Below are 19,067 nucleotides of genomic sequence, written 5' to 3'. Positions count from 1 at the left end.
GTGTGTGTGTGTGTGTGTGTGTGTGTGTGTGTGTATTTAAACACTTATTTCCCCTTTTGTTGTCCTTATTTTTTTATTGTCATAGTTATTATTGTTGTTGCTATTGGTGTCATTGTTGGATAGGACAGAGAGAAATGGAGAGAGGAGGGTAAGACAGAGAGGGGGAGAGAAAGATAGACACCTGCAGACCTGCTTCACCCCTTGTGAAGCGACTCCCCTGCAGGTGGGGAGCCAGGGGCTCGAATAGGGATCCTTACACCTGTCCTTGCACTTTGCACCATGTACACTTAACCCGCTGTGCTACTGCCGGGCCCCCTGAGTATTATATTTTATAACTAGGAACTGAGGAAGAATTTATTCTGTTTAGGTTTCTGCCTGTTTTACATTTATTTATTTAATTTTTTGAATATTTATTTATTTATTCCCTTTTGTTGCCTTTGTTTTATTGTTGTAGTTATTATTGTTGTTATTGATATCGTAGTTGTTGGATAGGACAGAGAGAAATGGAGAGAGGCGGGGAAGACAGAGGGAGAGAAAGATCGACACCTGCAGACCTGCTTCACTGCCTGTGAAGTGACTCCCCTGCAGGTGGGGAGCTGAGGGCTTGAACCGAGATCCTTAAGCCAGTCCTTGTGCTTTGCGCCATCTGCACTTAAGCCACTGCGCTACCATCTGACCCCCACTTACAATTATCTTTATTGAGAAAATGCTTTTAAAAGCCTGTTGTCACTGGAATACAGTATCATATTTCCCTAAAAGATGTGTCGGCACACCTCATGCACCACCACAGTGCCATCTCCTTCCATCATAGGGCACTGGAACTCCCAGCCTCCATTTTAATGAGAATTTTTTGTTTGTCATTTGTGTTTTCCGATACTTAAGCCAGTCCTTGCGCTTTGTGCCATTATAAGTCTATGTGTTTAGGAGTATGGGTTCATACTTCCTCAAATGCTTGTTACCACAGCACACCTAATCACCAAAGTTGATTAGACTCCCTCCACTGTTTCAGGATTCCAAGTTTGCTTTTATTTGGCTTTGTTCTATTGGTTTTATTCTTTATGTTACTCACGAGTGAGATCACCTGTTAACCTGTCTTCTAATTTACCTTGCTTAGCATGATCCTCTCCAGTTCTGTGTTGTCACAAATTGAAATATTTCATATATATCTCACATCTTTTGCCCCACTCATTTATCATTAGGCACTATGATTATTTCTGTATCTTGGTCATTATAACTCAGGGACATAGGCCTGCATATATCTTGTTCCAACAAGTGGTTTCGGTTTTAATGTTTTGAGAAACCTGGGCTAGGAGATATCTCTTTGGGTAGAGCACATACTATCCTATGCCCAAGAACCCAGGTGATTATAAGCTATAAAATTAAATGGAGAAATTGAATCATCTATGTGATGTGTTTGGTAGGCAGGCCTTCAAAGCATACTGTCCTGGGTGGAAATTGTAAGTTTTTCTTAGTGAAAAAGTTCAGGAGCATAAATGTGTATGAGTCCTATATAACATCCAGAAGTTGGACCAGATGCTCAGTTTTGCAGGTTTTACTTGCCCTGTCAACATGATAGAATCATGAGTTCATCAAAAACTTAGTATATTCTATACTTGATAAAGAAATTTCAAAAAGTACCTCAAATCAACTGACATTCTTTGAATATTTGTTACATACTAAGGCCGAGTCAAAGCATTCCTCAAACATTTAAATGTGATTAACTTACCTATGAAGCAAATAATTGGCATAATCACTGTTATTTTTATACTCTTTTTTTTAAAGAGCCAACTCTTGAGGATACTGATGAGGCCTGGTATCTTGAAGCCCCCATGTTGTGAACAAACTATGACTTCTCAAATCCTGTCTTAAAAGCACATCTTTTTTATAGGAAACCTCCCAGTTTTGAAGAATATGTTGAGAGAACTGTGAAAATGCAGCATGCCCATTCATATCTCTGTAGAGCACTGTATCACTAGAAATTGCAATGGAGACCTCTTTGTTGCATAACTTCTGCATAGTATGGTCTGACTCAATCTGAGCATGTATTATTCCCTGGAGAACGTCTCCCTGCTTTATGAGATATTCACAAAGGGCTACCCTTTCACTTACAAGACAGTGGATGAATTCCAATCTGTGCAAAGAGGAAACTAAATGTTCTTTTCTTGTCTGCTTTAATTGCTTTGTAATGTTTTCTTTCACATGACACAATCCATCAGCTAGGAACATTCTTCACCTGGGATTTGAGGGGAACTTGGGTGAAACAAGAATCTTGAGCACAGTCTGGAATGTCATCTCTGAACTGTTACTCACTGTCTTCTTTCCCCCAGTAACACCAGCAACTCCACACTTGTTTACTTGGAGTCTTTCTTCATAACTGTAACTGCCTTGCCAATCCTGCCTGGGCCAATTCTTCCAAATTCCTGCAGTTTCTGTCTCAACAAGAGCCTTCCCTCCATTCCCCAAATTACTCATTTGGACACCATCCCCTACTCTCATTTTCACCCCATACTGTCTTTTCTACTTACTTTGGTACCTAATGCCATACTCTGAGGCCTATTTTGTATTTGTATTCTAGTCTGATAACTAGACTGCCACTCCCACAGTACTCGGAAATCTTCAAATTTTCTGTATCTTATCTCCTATACCTGAAAGAATTGCTACCCGCCTGATATTTAATTATCAAACCAAACATTGGTTATCATTCTCAATAAAGAAATTACACATAACAAGGTCTTTTAAAAAAAAATTTATTTATGAAAAGGAAACACTGACAAAACCATAGGATAAGAGGTTCTGCTGGCCACCTAAGACCTGTGGAAAGCAATAGTTTGGAAAAGAAGCATTTTACAGTTGTCAGATGAAAAGTGGGTGCTATGCCATTGCTGCCACAGTGGAAAGTATGACATCATATAGTCTGCCAGGACAGAGTGTAGCTTCACAATATAGATTATAGTCAAAATTGCGGGAGTCGGGTGGTAGCGCAGCGGGCTAAGCGCAGGTGGCGCAAAGCACAAGGACTGGCATAAGGATCCCTGTTTGAACCCCGGCTCCCCACCTGCAGGGGAGTCGCTTCACAGGCGATGAATCAGGTCTGCAGGTGTCTGTCTTTCTCTCCTCCTCTCTGTCTTCCCCTCCCTGTCTCCATTTCTCTCTGTCCTATCCAACAACGACAACAACAATAATAACTACAACAATAAAACAACAAGGGCAACAAAAGGGAATAAATAAATAAATATAAAAAATTTTTTTTTAAAAAAATTGCAAGTAGCTTTTCCCTGGCTTCACCATAGTTTCTATTTTTCCTTGTGATTCCTTGCCTACTTAGAATATTAAGCAGCACTAGAATTTTTTCCTTTTCAAACCAAGACCAAACTTCAGCTATAAACATTTGCATCCTACTTGTCTCCCATAAAACTTGTATCATATACATAAAGTGTGTGTGTGAGAGAGGGAGAGAGGCCTAAATTTAGCACTCTGTAGCATAGTCAATTTAAATACATGATAAACATTTTTATGCTTCTAAATCAGCTTACCTGTGAAAATTCTAGCTATACTTTTTAATCTCCTTGAAAAGGTAAACAGTCTCTAGACTGCTTTCTTGCTATGATATCTGTGACACTACACTGGACATCCAACTAAACTTTCCACCAGGCTTCTATCCATAATGGTACAAGCTCTAAAGGTCTTTTTCCTATACCAGCATCCCTGCTCCTGCCTGCCACTGACTGCTTACTGTGTAATCCGTAGTGTGTGCACTCCTGAAAGCCTAGTAGTCAACATTCTCCACATCTAATCATAGTCTTTTCCACCACCCTTACCAATCACTTCTCAAATTTTCTCTACCTTCTCCATCCAATCGTGTATTCATATAGTCTTAACATATTTTTTTAGTCATGCTGCTGTTCTGTTCATACTGCCTTTCCTTGCACTTCACATTCCTCTTGGTTTATTCTATCTTGTTTGTTCTTCAAGAACCATGCTTTTTTTTTTTTTTAGTTTTTCTTTAAATTTATTTATTTTCCCTTTTGTTGACCTTGTTACTTTTATTGTTGTGGTGGTTATTATTATTGTTGTCATCATTGTTGTTGGATAGGACAGATAGAAATGGAGAGAGGAGGGGAAGACAGAAGGGGGAAGAGAAAGCTAGACACCAGCAGACCTGCTTCACCACCTGTGAAGCGACAGCCCTGCAGGTGGGGAGCCGGGGGCTTGAGCCGGGATCCTTACTCTGGTCCTTGAGCTTCAGGCCACGTGCACTTAACCCGCTGTGCTATCGCCCGACTACTGCTTTTTTTTTTTTTTTTAAATCTCAGGGGTTCCTTCAGTCTCTGAAGACTCACAGGATTAAATGTTCTCAACACTCATTTCCCAATTTGGGATGGTATGATAGGAATGCTTAATGGCCACAAAGCTCTTTTATCTCTGTATATACGTATACCTGTTTACAGTGCGCCTTTGCAGATCTTCCTGTCAAGAGGTGGAGTCTATCTCTCTGCTTCTCTGCTCTTTGAATCTGGTGTGCTCTTGGAACTTCCTTTGCCCAGTTAAATGCAGCATGAGTAACTGCTTGACTTATGAGCATTGTTTTCAAGAAGTCTTGAAATTTTCCTCTTGCTCCCTTGAGAACTCTGAAGCAACCATATGAAGAAGCCCTAGTTAGGCTGCTGAGGGGAGGGAGATGATATGTGAAGAAAGATACCAGTCAGCAGCCAACCCTCAGACATGTGAGACCATCTTAGTTCATTCAGTCCTAGTCACGGTGCCAGAGGACTATAAATACATGAGGGATCCTAGGAAGGACCAGCAAAAAAAACATCCAGGACCAGTAAAATATCCAAGTTATGGATAGTGGATTCTTCCCCCAACCCCCATTCTTTCTATCTGGGAAAAAAAAAAAACAACCAAAAACTACCCAGTTGATCCTAGCCAAAATTGCTGAGCATATTGTGAGAAAGTAAAATTGCTTTTACTTTTAAGTCACTAACTTTTGGGGTGATTTGCTATATAGCAATAAGTAACTGAAAGGGCAGGGTTTGTACTCCTATATTCCTGGGAACTTTGGGATATGTCATGGCAGGTCTTCATTCTGATCCCATTCTGACTGATTTACACATGCTCATAGTATAGAGATTATTTAAGACAACCTGGTCCGTTAATGTAGAAAGGAAGGCCCAGATAAGAAATAATAAAAACAAGTGGTTTATTCAAAGTCACAAGATGGCAGTATCAATATCAGAACCCACATTTCATGTAGGTTATTTGCTAGTAGATTCCTTATTTGTGCTTAGTTCGTGCATGGGGAAATGTGCTTGACTGATTAGACTACCAAAGTTGTTTGGAGGTAGGCGTAGTGTCTCTTCTTTTTTTTTTTCACACTGTTTGGTTATCCTCAAAGTTCAACTAGTGATTACTGGACACATCAGCACTCAATAAATACTTGTTGATTAACTGGCATTTAAAAAACAATTATGCTTAGAACTGTTCTATATCTTGTTTGCTGGTAATTACAATTATACACATTTGTCAAAACTTGAACTGTATAGTAACAAGAGTAAATTATACTCTTGTGTAATTTTTAAAGTTAAGGTATAATTCAAAGCAATTATGCTGAAGAAATGCATTTACTTGACACACATGGTTAAATGTATAGGCAACATTTTACAATGAGAAAATATCCCTGGCCTGTTGGAAATAAATTTTCACATAATAAGCACTCAGAAATGTTAGTTTCCTTGCACATAAATGCAAGGAATTTCTAAGGAACTGCTAAAATTGCTAAAGAAAGTGTTCCCACCCTAGGATGTGGCTAGATCTCAGATGACTTCTAAGGTGCTATGATTGGCCCAGAAGGTAAATAAATTACTATTTTTTGAATGCCTGTATAAATAAAGTGAAATATGCAAGTGCTACCATACTATTCTAAAAAGCTGATCCCCTAGAACCTTATTTTTTTACTTCTAAAGACTTAGACTAGGTGGATATAAAATAAACCATTAGCCCTCTGCTAATAAATATTATATTAACCTAAAAAGAGTAGTACAAAGTAGTGACTGAATAGCTTCTTTTAAAAAACAATTTTTATTGATTTTGGATAGAGACAGAAATTGAGAGGGAAGAAATGGGGAGGGAGGGAGAGAGGGAAAGGAAGAAAGACAAGCACCTGCTGCACAGCTCCACTGCTTGTGAAACTTCACTTCTACAGGTGGAGACTGGGAGCTTGAACCTGGGTCCTTGCACACTGTACTGTGTGTGCTTTATCAGCTGCACTACCACCTGACCCCTGAATATCTTCTCATTCTCATGGTGGAGCACGAACTCAGGGGCTCACCCAAGGATTATTTAGCTCTCCAAGGGAGTCTGTCTTTATTTGGATTCATTAATGATTGGGGTACAAACTTTTTGAAGTAATGTGCTGATTTATGGATTTTTTTTCTTGTAGAGATGTAAAATAAAATCTGTTTTGTGTGATAAATAACCCCATTTTTGTCTACTTTAGCTATCTCATTCTAGCATTTTAATTTTCATACCTATATACACCAAACTGCTCAAAATCTTTTTAAAAATTTTTTTTATTTATAAAAAGGATATGCTGACAAAAACCATAGGATAAGAGGAGTACAACTCCTCACAATTCCCACCACCAGAACTCCATATCCCATCCCCTCCCCTGATAGCTTTCCTATTCTTTATCTCTCTGGGAGTATGGACCCAGGGTCATTATGGGATTCAGAAGGTTGAAGGTCTGGCTTCTGTAATTGCTTCCCCACTGAGCATGGGCGTTGGCAGGTCGATCCATACTCCCAGCCTGTCTCTTTCTCTAGTGGGGTGGGGTTCTGGGGAAGCGGGGCTCCAGGACACATTGGTGAGATTGTCTGCCCAGGGAAGTCCGGTTGGCATCATGTTATCATCTGGAACCTGGTGGCTGAAAAAAAGAGTTAACATATAGAGCCAAATTCTCTTTTAATCAGCCTTATATCTTGTACTTCTCTAGGCATGTTGTTCATTCTGTATTTATATGTGAGTCATTTTGAGTTTTGAAAATTATATTTTGACACTCCAAACATCCTACAACATTGCCTGTGGAACATGTCCCATCCTGTTCATAGTCCCTGAAACGCACTAGTGCTTGTTTGGCTGCTGGTTTTGATAACTGTACCAACCCCTTGAAATACTTTTGTAATCATGTGGGTACCTGAAGAGGTCTTCATGGAAAAAAAACTAGATGCTTCTTGCAAATGCTCAAGAACCCTGCAGAAAGACTTTCGGGAACTACTTGCGCAAAATGAGAAACTGATGTTCCTTCCTATCATGTTATTGTTCTGTCTAAGTTGAGAGGATGACATTAAGAACCTCTGTTTTACGAGATCCAGATCAAACAGACTCACACAGGCTCTTCTTTCCTGTCAAACACAATTCCTGTAATCTGCTTCTGCTAGTAATGGCCATAAAATAGCTATATTGGAGCAATAAAAATTGATAAACTACCAGCTGCCTCAAAATCCTAATAGCTTTGGCAAAATATACTGCAGTTCATTGTACTAGAGCATTCTTTTCCTTAACAGGTTCTATTTTACCATTTTCATTTATACAATACTGAATAGCATAATCAACATGTTCAGCAAATACTGTGTATTTCAGTCACTAGGCAGTGCTCAGACATGAACCCCAGATTCCCACAGTCTCTCACCCTGCATCCAGTCCCTGCTCCAACCAAGCTGTACAAGTTAACAGTGTCAGTCATTGATTTGCAGGTGTCCAGGATGAAAATGGAGAACAGAGCCTAGTAGGAGAGTTTGTAGTCTACCCTGTCAGCACCCAGAGGATTAAAATGGAATCTAGTAAAATAGTGACTTTTCATATTAATAAAAGCTTGGTCCAATTTGAGATATTCTGAGAGACAGGGCAGGTTAAAAACATGGATCGGTAACAACTGGTATTTTACAAATACTCTGAAATCAGTTTGATGAGTTTATTTAAAGAGACATACAGAGATAGAATAAAAACCCAAACTCAGAATCTGAGTTTGAAAAAAAAGTATGTTGTCTTTTCATACCAAAAAAAAAAAAAAAAAGGCTCAGCTTACTGGCTTCCTATAAATTATGGGAACCTTCTGCAGAGGAAATTTGAACCAAACTTTTTGAAATCATCATGGAGTAGAGAGGGCTAAGTGGGAATCAGGGGCAAGGGAAACATATTTAACCCACTTTCCCCTCATGGGATTATTAAAACAAAATTACTAAATTTTTAAAAATATTTATTCCCTTTTGTTGCTCTTGTTGTTTTTTTATTGTTGTAGTTATTATTGTTGTTGTTATTTATGTCGTCATTGTTGGATATGACTGAGAGAAATGGAGAGAGAAGGGGAAGACAGAGGGGGAGAGAAAGATAGACACCTGCAGACCTGCTTCACCACCTGTGAAGAGACGCCCCTGCGGGTGGGGAGCCCCCGGGGTCTCAAACCGGGATCTTTACACCAGTCCTTGCACTTTGCACCACGTGCGCTTAACCCACTGCTCCCATTATTGAATATTTTAAAGTTGAGTATTTTTGAAGAAAATCAGTTTGGCCAGTTGTTGCCCTAGGTTGTAGGGAGCTGGAAAGAGGTTGTTCTAACACTAGTAATTTTGAAAGGCCAGAGACTAAACAGATTCGTGACTTTTATCAAATCCATAGAGAGATGTATTTTTTCAAGTATTTGTTGAGAAAAGTTAATGGGTTTTGCTCATTTTTTAATTTGACATTTTTGTTTTCTTACTGTTGCACTTTTAAAACTATTCTGAGGGGGTCGGTCGGTAGCACAGCGGTTAAGCGCACGTGGTGCAAAGTGCGAGTACCAGCGTAAGGATCCCAGTTCCAGCCCCGGCTCTCCGTCTGCAGGTGTCTTTCTCTCCCCCTTTCTGTCTTCCCCATCTCTCTCCATTTCTCTCTGTCCTGTCCAACAATGAACGACATCAACAACAACAACAACAATAACCACAACAAGGCTACAACAACAAGGGCAACAAAAGGGGAAAAAAATGGCCTCCAGGAGCAGTGGATTCATGGTGCAGGCACTGAGCCCCAGCATTAACCCTGGAGGCAAAAACAAAACAAAACAAACTATTCTGAATAAAAAATTCTTTGTTGGCTGTGTGATTTACCAACAAATGTTTTCCCTCTGTCTGTGACTTGACTTTTTATCCTTTTAATGATACTTTCCATTAAGTATTTTTTTTTTACTGTGGTGTCTAGTTTATCATTTTAAAGACTCACCATACAAAACATCTATATTTCTCACGAATTTACAAAAATAGGAAAATAGAATAGCTGGATTCTATTTTTTTTTCATTTTAGAACTGCGAAATTAAAAAACTGAAACAGATTTTAAAAGAATAAAGTGGGAGAAGTCATACTAATTGATTTTAAACTTGATAGAAAGTGACAGAAATGAAGGTAGTGGTATTGGGGAAGTAATAAATAACAGAACAGTAGAACAAGAGAGAGACCAAATACTGGCCCACTTACATACAGACACCTGGCTTTTTTTTGCTAAAGTGTGAAAGCAGTTTAATTCAAAGAAGGAGGATAGTCTATTGGACAAATGGTACTGAACAGCAGAAATCTTCATGTTAAAGAGCAGATCTTCATCTACCATATTATGTACCACAAAGAATAACTCAGGGCCCGATGGCGGCTTACCTGGTTGAGGGCACATGCTATAATGCACAGGGACCTGGATTCAAGCCTCTGTCCCCCCTACAGGGGGGAAAGCCTCACAAGTGGTGAAGCAGTGCTTCAGGTGTCTCTCTGTCACTCTCCCTCTCTGTCTGTCCCCTCCTCTCAATTTCTAGCTGTCTCTATCCAATAAATAAAGATAATTTTTAAGAAAGCGACTTTCATGCCTGAGGCTCTGTGGTCAGAGGTTCAGTTCCCAGCACCACCATAAGCCAGAGCTGAGCAGTGCTCTGGTCTTCCTCTCTTTCTCTCTCATTACAATAAATAAAATATTTTTAAAAATTAGAATAACTCAAAAAGGGCATAAACCTAAATATGAGACATAACTATAATACTTTTAGAAGAAAACAAAATCTTTATGCCTTAATATTTTTATTTCTTTGTAGTTATCATAAATGCTATTTTAGATATCTTAGTTTCCAACTGTTTATTGCCACCTGTAGAAATATGATTGATTTTTATAATTAGCCTTATATCCTACTGCTTTGCTAAATAATTTTATAGGATTTTTAAAAACATAGACTCTTTGATAATTTTCTCAGCAGCAGTCATGTCATTTAAGATAGGGGTGGTTTCAGTTTTTTTTTTTTTTGTCTCAAATGCCTTTTAAATTTTTGTACCTTATTTCACCAGCTGAGAGTACCAGTATGTTTAACAGTAATAGTGAGAAAAGGCATTGTTTCCTTGTTTTATCTTTAAATATTTCACTTTTAAAAGTTAGTTCATCATCAGATTAAGGAAATGCCCTTCTATTCCTGGTTTGATTAGAGTTTCTATAATGATTGCATATTGAATTTTGACAAATGGTCTTGTCATCATCAACTGACATAATCATATCATCTTTTTTTTAGACTTCATGTGGTTGATTGCCCTGATTGATTTTGAATACTGAAGTAACTTTGCATCCCTGGAATAACCCCAATTGGTAGGACTATATATATTGTGGTTGGAATTGCTAATATTTTGTCAGACATTTGCTTCTATATTTATGCAGAATACTATTCTCTATCATATCTATATATGTATTTATAGTTTTTTTTCTGACTATATATATATATATATATATATATATATATATCATACTTCTTTGGTCTGGGTTTTATATCAGGGCTTCATAAAGTGAGTTGGGAAGGATTCCCTCCTCCTTTTTTTGGGAAGAGATCTCACAGATTTGGTGTTATTTTTTTTCCTTTAAATGTTAGCTGGAGTTTGCCAGTGAAACCATCTGGGCCTGTGCGTTTCTTTTAAAAAATATATTTTTAACTGTGAATTTAATTTTCTTAATAGCTGAAGTATCCAGGTTATCTAGTTCATGGTCAATGAATTTTTTTAAGAGCTTGTGGTTTTTGAGCAGTCTATTTGAGTTTAATTTATGTGAGTAGAATTATTCATATTATTATTTTATTACCTTTTTAAAAATATTTTTATTTATTTATCAATGAGAGGGGTAGGAAGAGAGAGGGAAAGAACCAGATGTCACTCTGATACATGTGTTGCTGGGGATCAAACTCAGGACCTCAAGCTTGAAAGTCAGTGCTTTATCCACTGTGCCACCTCCCAGACCACTTTATTATCTTTTTTATTTTAAGATTTTATATGAGTGAAAATCATTTCTGGTTAGGTATGATTGACTGTTCCTTAGGAGATGGAGAAAATTTTTTGTTCATTTTATTGGGGAAATTAAAGGTTTATAGTACAGTTGTTTACACATGGGTACAATTTCTCATCTCCCATTGATAGATTTTTTAATTACCATCAGATTTATCGTTGAACTTCAGTGTTCATTGCTCTTAGAGGTCATATCTCTCTCTCTCAGTCTCTTTTTTTCTCTCAACAGAGAGAAATTGAGAGGGAAGGAGGGATAGAGAGGGAGAAAGACTGACACTGGCAGCACTGTTTTACCACTCATAAAGCTTTCCCCCTTCTAGGTTGAGACTGGGGGCTTGAATTAAGGTCATTACACATATCAAAATGTGTGCTCTACTGGTGGGCCACTGCCTGACTCACTTTTATTATTATTATTTTAATGTCTGCTGGGTCTATAGTGATATTTTCCTCTCCTGTCTAATTTGGTAACTTAGGAATTCTATTTTTTTTTTTTTTTTGCTCAGTCTTGCTAGAGATTTATCAAGTTTTGTTGTTCTTTTTTTTTTAATGATTTTTTATCTTTTTAAAAGTTATCTTTATTTATTGGATAGAGACAGCTAGAAATTGAGAGGGAAGGGGGTGATAGAGAGGGAGAGAAATAGACACCTGCAGTCCTGCTTCACCACTTGCAAAGCTTTCCCCCTGTAGGTGGAGACTGGGGGCTGGAACCTGTGTCCTTGCACATTGTAACATGTGCACTTAACCAGGTGTGCCACCACCTGGCCCCTTTGTTGTTCTTTTCAAAGACCTGCTTTTTTCATTGATTTTTTTGTTTATCTGTTTCATTGATTTCTACTTATTTTAACTATTTCTTTAGTCTACTTGCTTTGAATTTATTTTGTCCCTTTCTAGTACCTTATGATGGAAGTATGTAGAATATATATATTTTTAATTCCCCTCCCAAAACAGCAATTGAAAATTTTCCCTCTAAACATTTATTTCAACTGTAGTCCACAGATTGGGCTATGTTATATTTCAATTTAAAATATTTCCTAGTTTCTTTTTAAAGTTTCTTTTTGATTCATAGATTACTTAGACTTATGCTAGCTAATAACCAGATGTTTAGTGTTTTTCTACTTATCTCTTTTACAGATTCTTTTATTTCCTTTAATTGTCAGGAAACATTATGATTTAAATTCTTTTACATTTGAGGTTTATGGTCCAGGTTATGGCCTGTCTTGCTGAAAGAATATGTATTCTGCTATTGTAGGTCATATATTTAAACACTTGGTTTAAAATGTTATTCAGTTCTTATATACTATTGCTGCTTTTTCTGGTAGAGACAAAAATAAAAAAATAAAAAATAAACACCACCAGAGACCAAATATATATAAAATTGTGCTCTGGGGAGTTGGGCAGTAGCACAGTGGGTTAATAAGCTCATGTGGCAGGAAGAGTAGGGAACCGCTTAAGGATCCCAGTTTGAGCCTCTGGCTCCCCACCAGTTGGGGAGTCGCTTCACAGGCGGTGAAGCAGGTCTGCAGGTGTCTATCTTTCTCTCCCCTTCTCTGACTTCCCCTCCTCTCTCCATTTCTCCCTGTCCTATCTAATAATGATAACATCAATAAAAACAACGGGCTCGGGGAGGCTGTAAAAAAAAATAACAACAATAATAATTACAACAAGGGCACAAAAGGGAAGATAAATACTAAAAAGTAAAAAAAAAAGTGCTCTATATTATTAATTACAGAGGGGTATTGAAGCCTGCAACTACAACTTTGAATTTTTCTAATTTTAGGTCTGACTGTTCTTTAAATATACTAAAACATTAGGTGTTTATGCATTTAGAATTGCCAAGTGTTTGGGGGTAAATTAATAACTTTTTCAAATTGATTTATTTTTATTGAGGAAATGTTGTTTTACAAGACTGTTGTCACAGCTGTAAAATGTCACTTTGGGTTAAGCGCAAATGGCGCAAAGCGCAAGGACAGGCTCCCCACCTGCAGGGGAATCGCTTCACAGGCGGTGAAGCAGGTCTGCAGGTGTCTGTCTTTCTCTCCCCCTCTCTGTCTTCCCCTCTTCTCTCCATTTCTCCCTGTCCTACCCAACAACCATGACAACAATAATAACTACAACAAATAAAAAACAAGGACAACAAAAGGGAATAAATAAATATAAAAAAGAAAATGTTAAAAAAAAATGTCAAATAGATATCAGCACATCTCACCGACCCCCCAAAGTGCCATCTCTTTCCACTGTTGGCCACTGGGTCCTCACACCCTTTTATTTCACACCTCCTCCCGTTTTGACTGATTAGGTTGCTGAAGTAGGCCACAGTTTGTTTATTGGTTTTATATAATGTCTCTTTGTATCCCACTTTATCCTTGTAATTTTCTTTGATCAGTGATCTTTTCTCATTTGATTATTCTCACTTTTATTCTTCATTATATTTGAAGTCATTTTCTTTTTTATGTATTTTATTTTATTTTTTCTTAATTTTTATTTTTGGTATTATCTTTATTTATTGGATAGAGACAGCCAGAAATTGAAAAAAGGATAAAATGATAAACAGTGATACCTGCAGCCCTGCTTCACCACTCTTGAAACTTTCCCCCTGCAGGGGGAGACCGGAGACTCGAACCCAGGTCTTTGCACATTGTAACATGTGTGCACAGCTAGGTGCACCACGACCTGGCCCCAGTAGCCTTGTTTTTTTAAAGTATTTTATTTATTTATTCATGAGGAAGATAGGAGAGAGAAAGAACCTGACATCACTCTGGTACATATGCTGCCAGGGATCAAACTCAGGACCTCAACCTCAGTTGAGAGTCCAATGCCTTATCCACTATACCAACTCCCAGACCACATAGCCTTGTTTTTTTTTTTTATTTTTTATGTTTATTTATTTTTCCTTTTGTTGCCCTTATTGTTATTTATTGTTGTTTTTTTATTGATGTTGTCATTGTTAGATAGGACAGGGAGAAATGGAGAGAGGAGGGGAAGACATAGGTGGGGAGGGAAAGATAGACACCTGCAGACCTGCTTCAGCGCCTGTGAAGCGACTCCCCTGCAGATGGGGAGTCAGGGGCTTGAACTAGGATCCTTACGCTGTGCTACTGCCGGACTCCCACAACTTTAGTTTTTAAGACTTTGTTTCAGAAGTGCAATTTCACATCTCTTCAAAATATGGATATATGATATACTACGGTACAGAGTAAATTCCTAATGTAAATTGTGGCCCTTGCTAATAATACTGCTTCAATATTTAGTAATTAGTTGTAACAAATGTAGCACACATTCCAAAATTTTGGGTAAAAACTGCTATAAAAATTAAAGTCTTAATTACAAACAAAACTGGAACAAGTAGTGGCCTCACCAACTAAAGTCGCCATAAAGCCTTGCCCTTTTGGTGTATTCTCTCAGTCAAGGTCACCAGGCATCCATTTACTCGAGCCAGAAACTCCAAGAGATGACCTCAATAACTTTTTATACTTACATCTGCATTTAATTAATTTGATACTTTGATCTCCTAAACCATTTTGAATTTGTTCCTTCTCTTCATTTCCTCCACTACCATCCCAACTCATCATTTCATGGACTCGGTAGTGTTCTACCAGCTTCCATCTTGACCTTCCCATTCTTCTCCATGTCTATCTGAATATATTGCTCCCTGTTTAAAAGTCTTTTTATTGCTGTTATGATTAAGACAGAGCTTCTTCACATGATGTAGTTTTAGTCAGCTCCTGCCAGCTTTTTTTAGGCTTATTCCCCATTGCTTATGTTTGGTGTTTTTGTTTTTTTTCTCCCCACTCCGGATCATTGTATATTCTGTCCCTTCCTTCTCCTTTCTCTTTACCACATGACTTCTACTTAATCCTTTAAATTCTAGGTGAGGGGAGGTGAACAGTAGCATAGCGGATTAAGTGCATGTGGCACAAAGCGCAAGGACTGGCATAAGGATCCCAGTTCAAGCCTCGGCTCCCCACCTGCAGGGGAGTCGCTTTACAGGCGGTGAAGCAAGTCTGCAGTTGTCTATCTTTCTCTCCCCCTCTCTGTCTTCCCCTCCTCTCTCCATTTCTTTCTATCCTATCCAACAACGACAACAACAGTAATAATAACTACAACAATGAGACAAAGGCGACAAAAGGGAATAAATAAATATTTAAAAAAATTCTAGGTGAATTAATCACTTCTTCAGAGATATCTCCTCTGAATTCCTAGATTGGGTCAAATCATGATACTTATGCTCCCATATGACTTGAAATTAATAGTTTGTGATTGAGTATTTTACCTGTAGACTTAAAAACTGCAAAGGGGGAGTGGCTGGTGGGTGGGTGGTGGCACACTCGGTGGAGTATGCATGTTACCATGTGCAAGGACCTGGCTTCACATACAACGCAAATGAACCTGCCATCAAAGTTCTTACACCCCACCATATCCCCCATGGCTTCTCTCAGATAACTACCATAGTTTCACACAGTCTAAGAGATATTTTGGTTACTACTATTTTTGCTGTGTTAAGGCATATAGTCTCACATCTGTAGATATATATGTATATACAACTCATCACATCCACTAGCAAACTTCTTATGCCAACACAGCAGTTAAAGCTCCATCTATCCCCCTACCTCATTCCCTCTGATAACTATTCTAGTTTTCATAGAATCTGAGCTAATGTGTCTTACAGGCAAACCTGACGCTGCTCTCCTGCAGTTTTTATGTGGTTTCTTCTTTTTTTTTTTATTGGGGAATTAATGTTTTACATCTTTCTAGTTTGTACATGCATAATATTTCCCAGTTTTCCATAAAAAAATACAACCCCCACTAGGTCCTCTGTCATGCTTTTTGAACCTATATTCTCCCCCTCACCAACCCCAGCGACTTTTACTTTGGTGCAATACGCTAATTCCAGTTCAGGTTCTACTTGTGTTTTCTCTTCTGATCTTGTTTTTCAACTTCTGCCTGAGAGTGAGATCATCCCATATTCATCCTCTGTTTCTGACTTATTTCACTCAACATGATTTTTTCAAGGTCCATCCAAGATTGGCTGAAAACGGCGAAGTAACAGTTTTTTAATAGCTGAGTAGTATTCCATTGTGTATATATACCACAACTTGTTCAACCACTCATCTGTTGTTGGACACCTGGCTTGCTTCCAGGTTTTGGCTATTACAAATTGTGCTGCTAAGAACATATGTGTACACAGATCTTTTGGGATGGGTGTGTTGGGGTCATTAGGATATAGCCCCAGGAGAGGAATTGCAGGATCATAGGGAAGGTCCATTTCTAGCCTTCTGAGAGTTCTCCACAGAGGTTGGACCAACGGACATTCGCACCAGCAGTGCAGGAGGGTTGCTTTGACTCCACAACCTCTCCAGCATTTGTTGCTGCTACCTTTTCTGCTGTATGACATTCTCACAGGAGTGAAGTGGTATCTCATTGTTGTCTTTATTTGCATTTCTCTGACAATCAAAGACTTGGAGCACTTTTTCATGTGTTTCTCAGCCTTTTGGATCTCTTCTGTGGTGAATATTCTGTCCATGTCCTCCCCCCATTTTTGGATGGGGTTATTTGTTTTCTTGTTGTTGAATTTGGCAAGCTCTTTATGTATTTTGGTTATTAAGCTCTTGTCTGATGTATGACATGTAAAGATCTTTTCCCATTCTGTGAGGGGTCTCTTGGTTTGGGTAGTGGTTTCTTTTGCTATGCAGAAGCTTTTTAATTTGATATAGTCCCATGACTATAGTCTTCTTTGTAATTGGATTTGTTTTAGTCTTAGTCTTCTTTGTAATTGGATTTGTTTCATTGAAGATGTCTTTAAAATTTATGCGGTAGAGTTGGGCTGTAGTGCAGCGGGTTAAGTGCAGGTGGCACAAAGCACAAGGACCGGGTAAGGACCCCGGATCGAGCCCCCAGCTCCCTACCTGCCGGAGGGTCGCTTCACAAGCGGTGAAGCAGGTCTGCAGCTGTCTTTCTCTCCCCCTCTCTGTCTTCCCCTCCTCTCTCCATTTCTCTCTGTCCTATCCAACAATGAAGACAGACAACAATAATAACTACAACAATAAAACAAGGGCAACAAAAAAGGGGAATAAATAAATATTAAAAGAAAACATTATCCTTTAAAAATATTTATGAGGAAAAGAGTTCTGCCAATATTTTGTTCTAAGTATCTGATATTTTCTAGTCTAACAATCAAGTCCTTGATCCACTTGGAATTTACTTTTGTATTTGGTGAAATATCGTGGTTCAGTTTCATTCTTCTGCACGTTTCAACGCATTTTTTCCAACACCATTTGTTGAAGAGACTCTGCTTTCCCCATTTAATAGTCTGGGCACCTTTGCCAAAGATTAGATGTCCATAGGTGTGGGGGCTTATTTCTGGGCTCTCAATTCTATTCCACTGGTCAATGTGTCTATTCATGTTCCAGTACTAAACAGTTTTGATGACAATGGCCTTATAATACAATTTGAGATCTGGGAGTGTAATGCCTTCAGTTCTGTTCTTTCTTCTCAAGATTGTTTTGGCAGTTCTAGGTCTTTTCTGGTTCCAGATAAACATTTGTAGCATTTGTTCTATTCTAAAAAATGTGGTTGTGAGGGGGGCCAGGTGGTGGTACACCTGGTTGAGCGGATGTATTACAATGCATACAGACCCGGGTTCAAGCCCACGGTCCCCTCCTGCAGGGGGAAAGCTTTACATGTGGTGAAGCAGTGCTGCAGGTGTCTCTCTGTCTCTCTCTCTCCCTCTCTTTCACCCCCTTCCTTCTTGATTTCTGGCTGTCTCTATGCAGTAAATAAAGATAATAATAAATTTAAATGTGGTTGGGATCTTGATGGGAATAGCATTAAATTTGTAGATGACTCTGGGTAGTATATTCATTTTGATGATGTTAATTCTTCCAACTCATGAACATGGAATATCTTTCCACTTCTTTGTGTCTTTTTCAATTTCCTTGAGTAGTGACTCATAATTTTCAGTATACAAGCCTTTCCCTTTTTTGGTTAGGTTTATTCCTAGATATTCTATTGTTTGTGTTGCTATAATAAAAGGAATTGATTTCTGGATTTCATTTTCTAACTTAGTGTTTGCATAGAAGAATGTCACTGACTTTTTAATGTTAATTTTGTAGCCTGACACCTTCCTGTATTGCCTGATGGTTTCCAAAAGCTTCTTGCTGGATTCCTTAGGTTTTTCTATGTATACTATCATGTCATCTGCAAATAGGGAGAGCTTGACTTCTTCTCTTCCAATCTGTATGCCTTTAATTCCTTGCTACTGCCTGATTGCTATGGCAAGAACTTCCAACACTATACTGAATAGTAGTGGTGAAAGTGGGCAGCCCTGTCTAGTACCTGATCTGAAGGGAAATGCTTCCAGTTTTTCACCATTGAGTATGATGTTGGCTGTAGGTTTGCTATATGTGGACTTCACTTTCTTCAGGAATTTTCCATCTTTTTCCATTTTTGTAGTGTTGTGATCATAAAGGGATGTTGTATTTTGTCAAAGGATTTCTATGCATCTGTTGATATGACCACGTGGTTTTTGGTCTTGCTTTTATTGGTGTGGTGGATCACATTGATTTATGTATATTAAACCAACCTTGCATCCCTGAGATAAACCCCACTTGGTCATGATGAACAGTCTTTTTAATATACTGCTGTATCCAGTTGGCTAGAATTTTGTTCAATATTTTCGCATCTATGTTCATCAGAGATATTGGTCTGTAGTTTTCTTTATTGGTTGTGTCCCTGTCTGCTTTTGGTAT

At 38.4% G+C, this 19,067-nt stretch overlaps 1 protein-coding gene across 11 annotated transcripts in view; it reads left to right on the top strand.

Annotated features, from left to right (window-relative positions):
• The window catches only part of JADE3 (jade family PHD finger 3), a 156,190-nt gene that overhangs the window by 21,442 nt on the left and 115,681 nt on the right, over nt 1-19,067 (top strand). For 7 of the 11 annotated variants that reach the window (XM_060182470.1, XM_060182472.1, XM_060182474.1 and 4 more), the window contains 2 exons: nt 5,800-5,850; nt 10,566-10,639. The exons of the other annotated variants lie outside the window; for them this stretch is intronic. The gene's annotated coding sequence lies outside the window, so the exon portion shown is untranslated. The remainder of the gene's footprint in view (nt 1-5,799; nt 5,851-10,565; nt 10,640-19,067) is intronic. 11 annotated transcript variants of the gene reach the window in all.

Source organism: Erinaceus europaeus, chromosome X (genome assembly GCF_950295315.1).
Source record: "Erinaceus europaeus chromosome X, mEriEur2.1, whole genome shotgun sequence".
NCBI classification, from domain to species: Eukaryota; Metazoa; Chordata; class Mammalia; order Eulipotyphla; family Erinaceidae; genus Erinaceus; species Erinaceus europaeus.
This window is presented reverse-complemented; position numbering and strand designations above follow the sequence as displayed.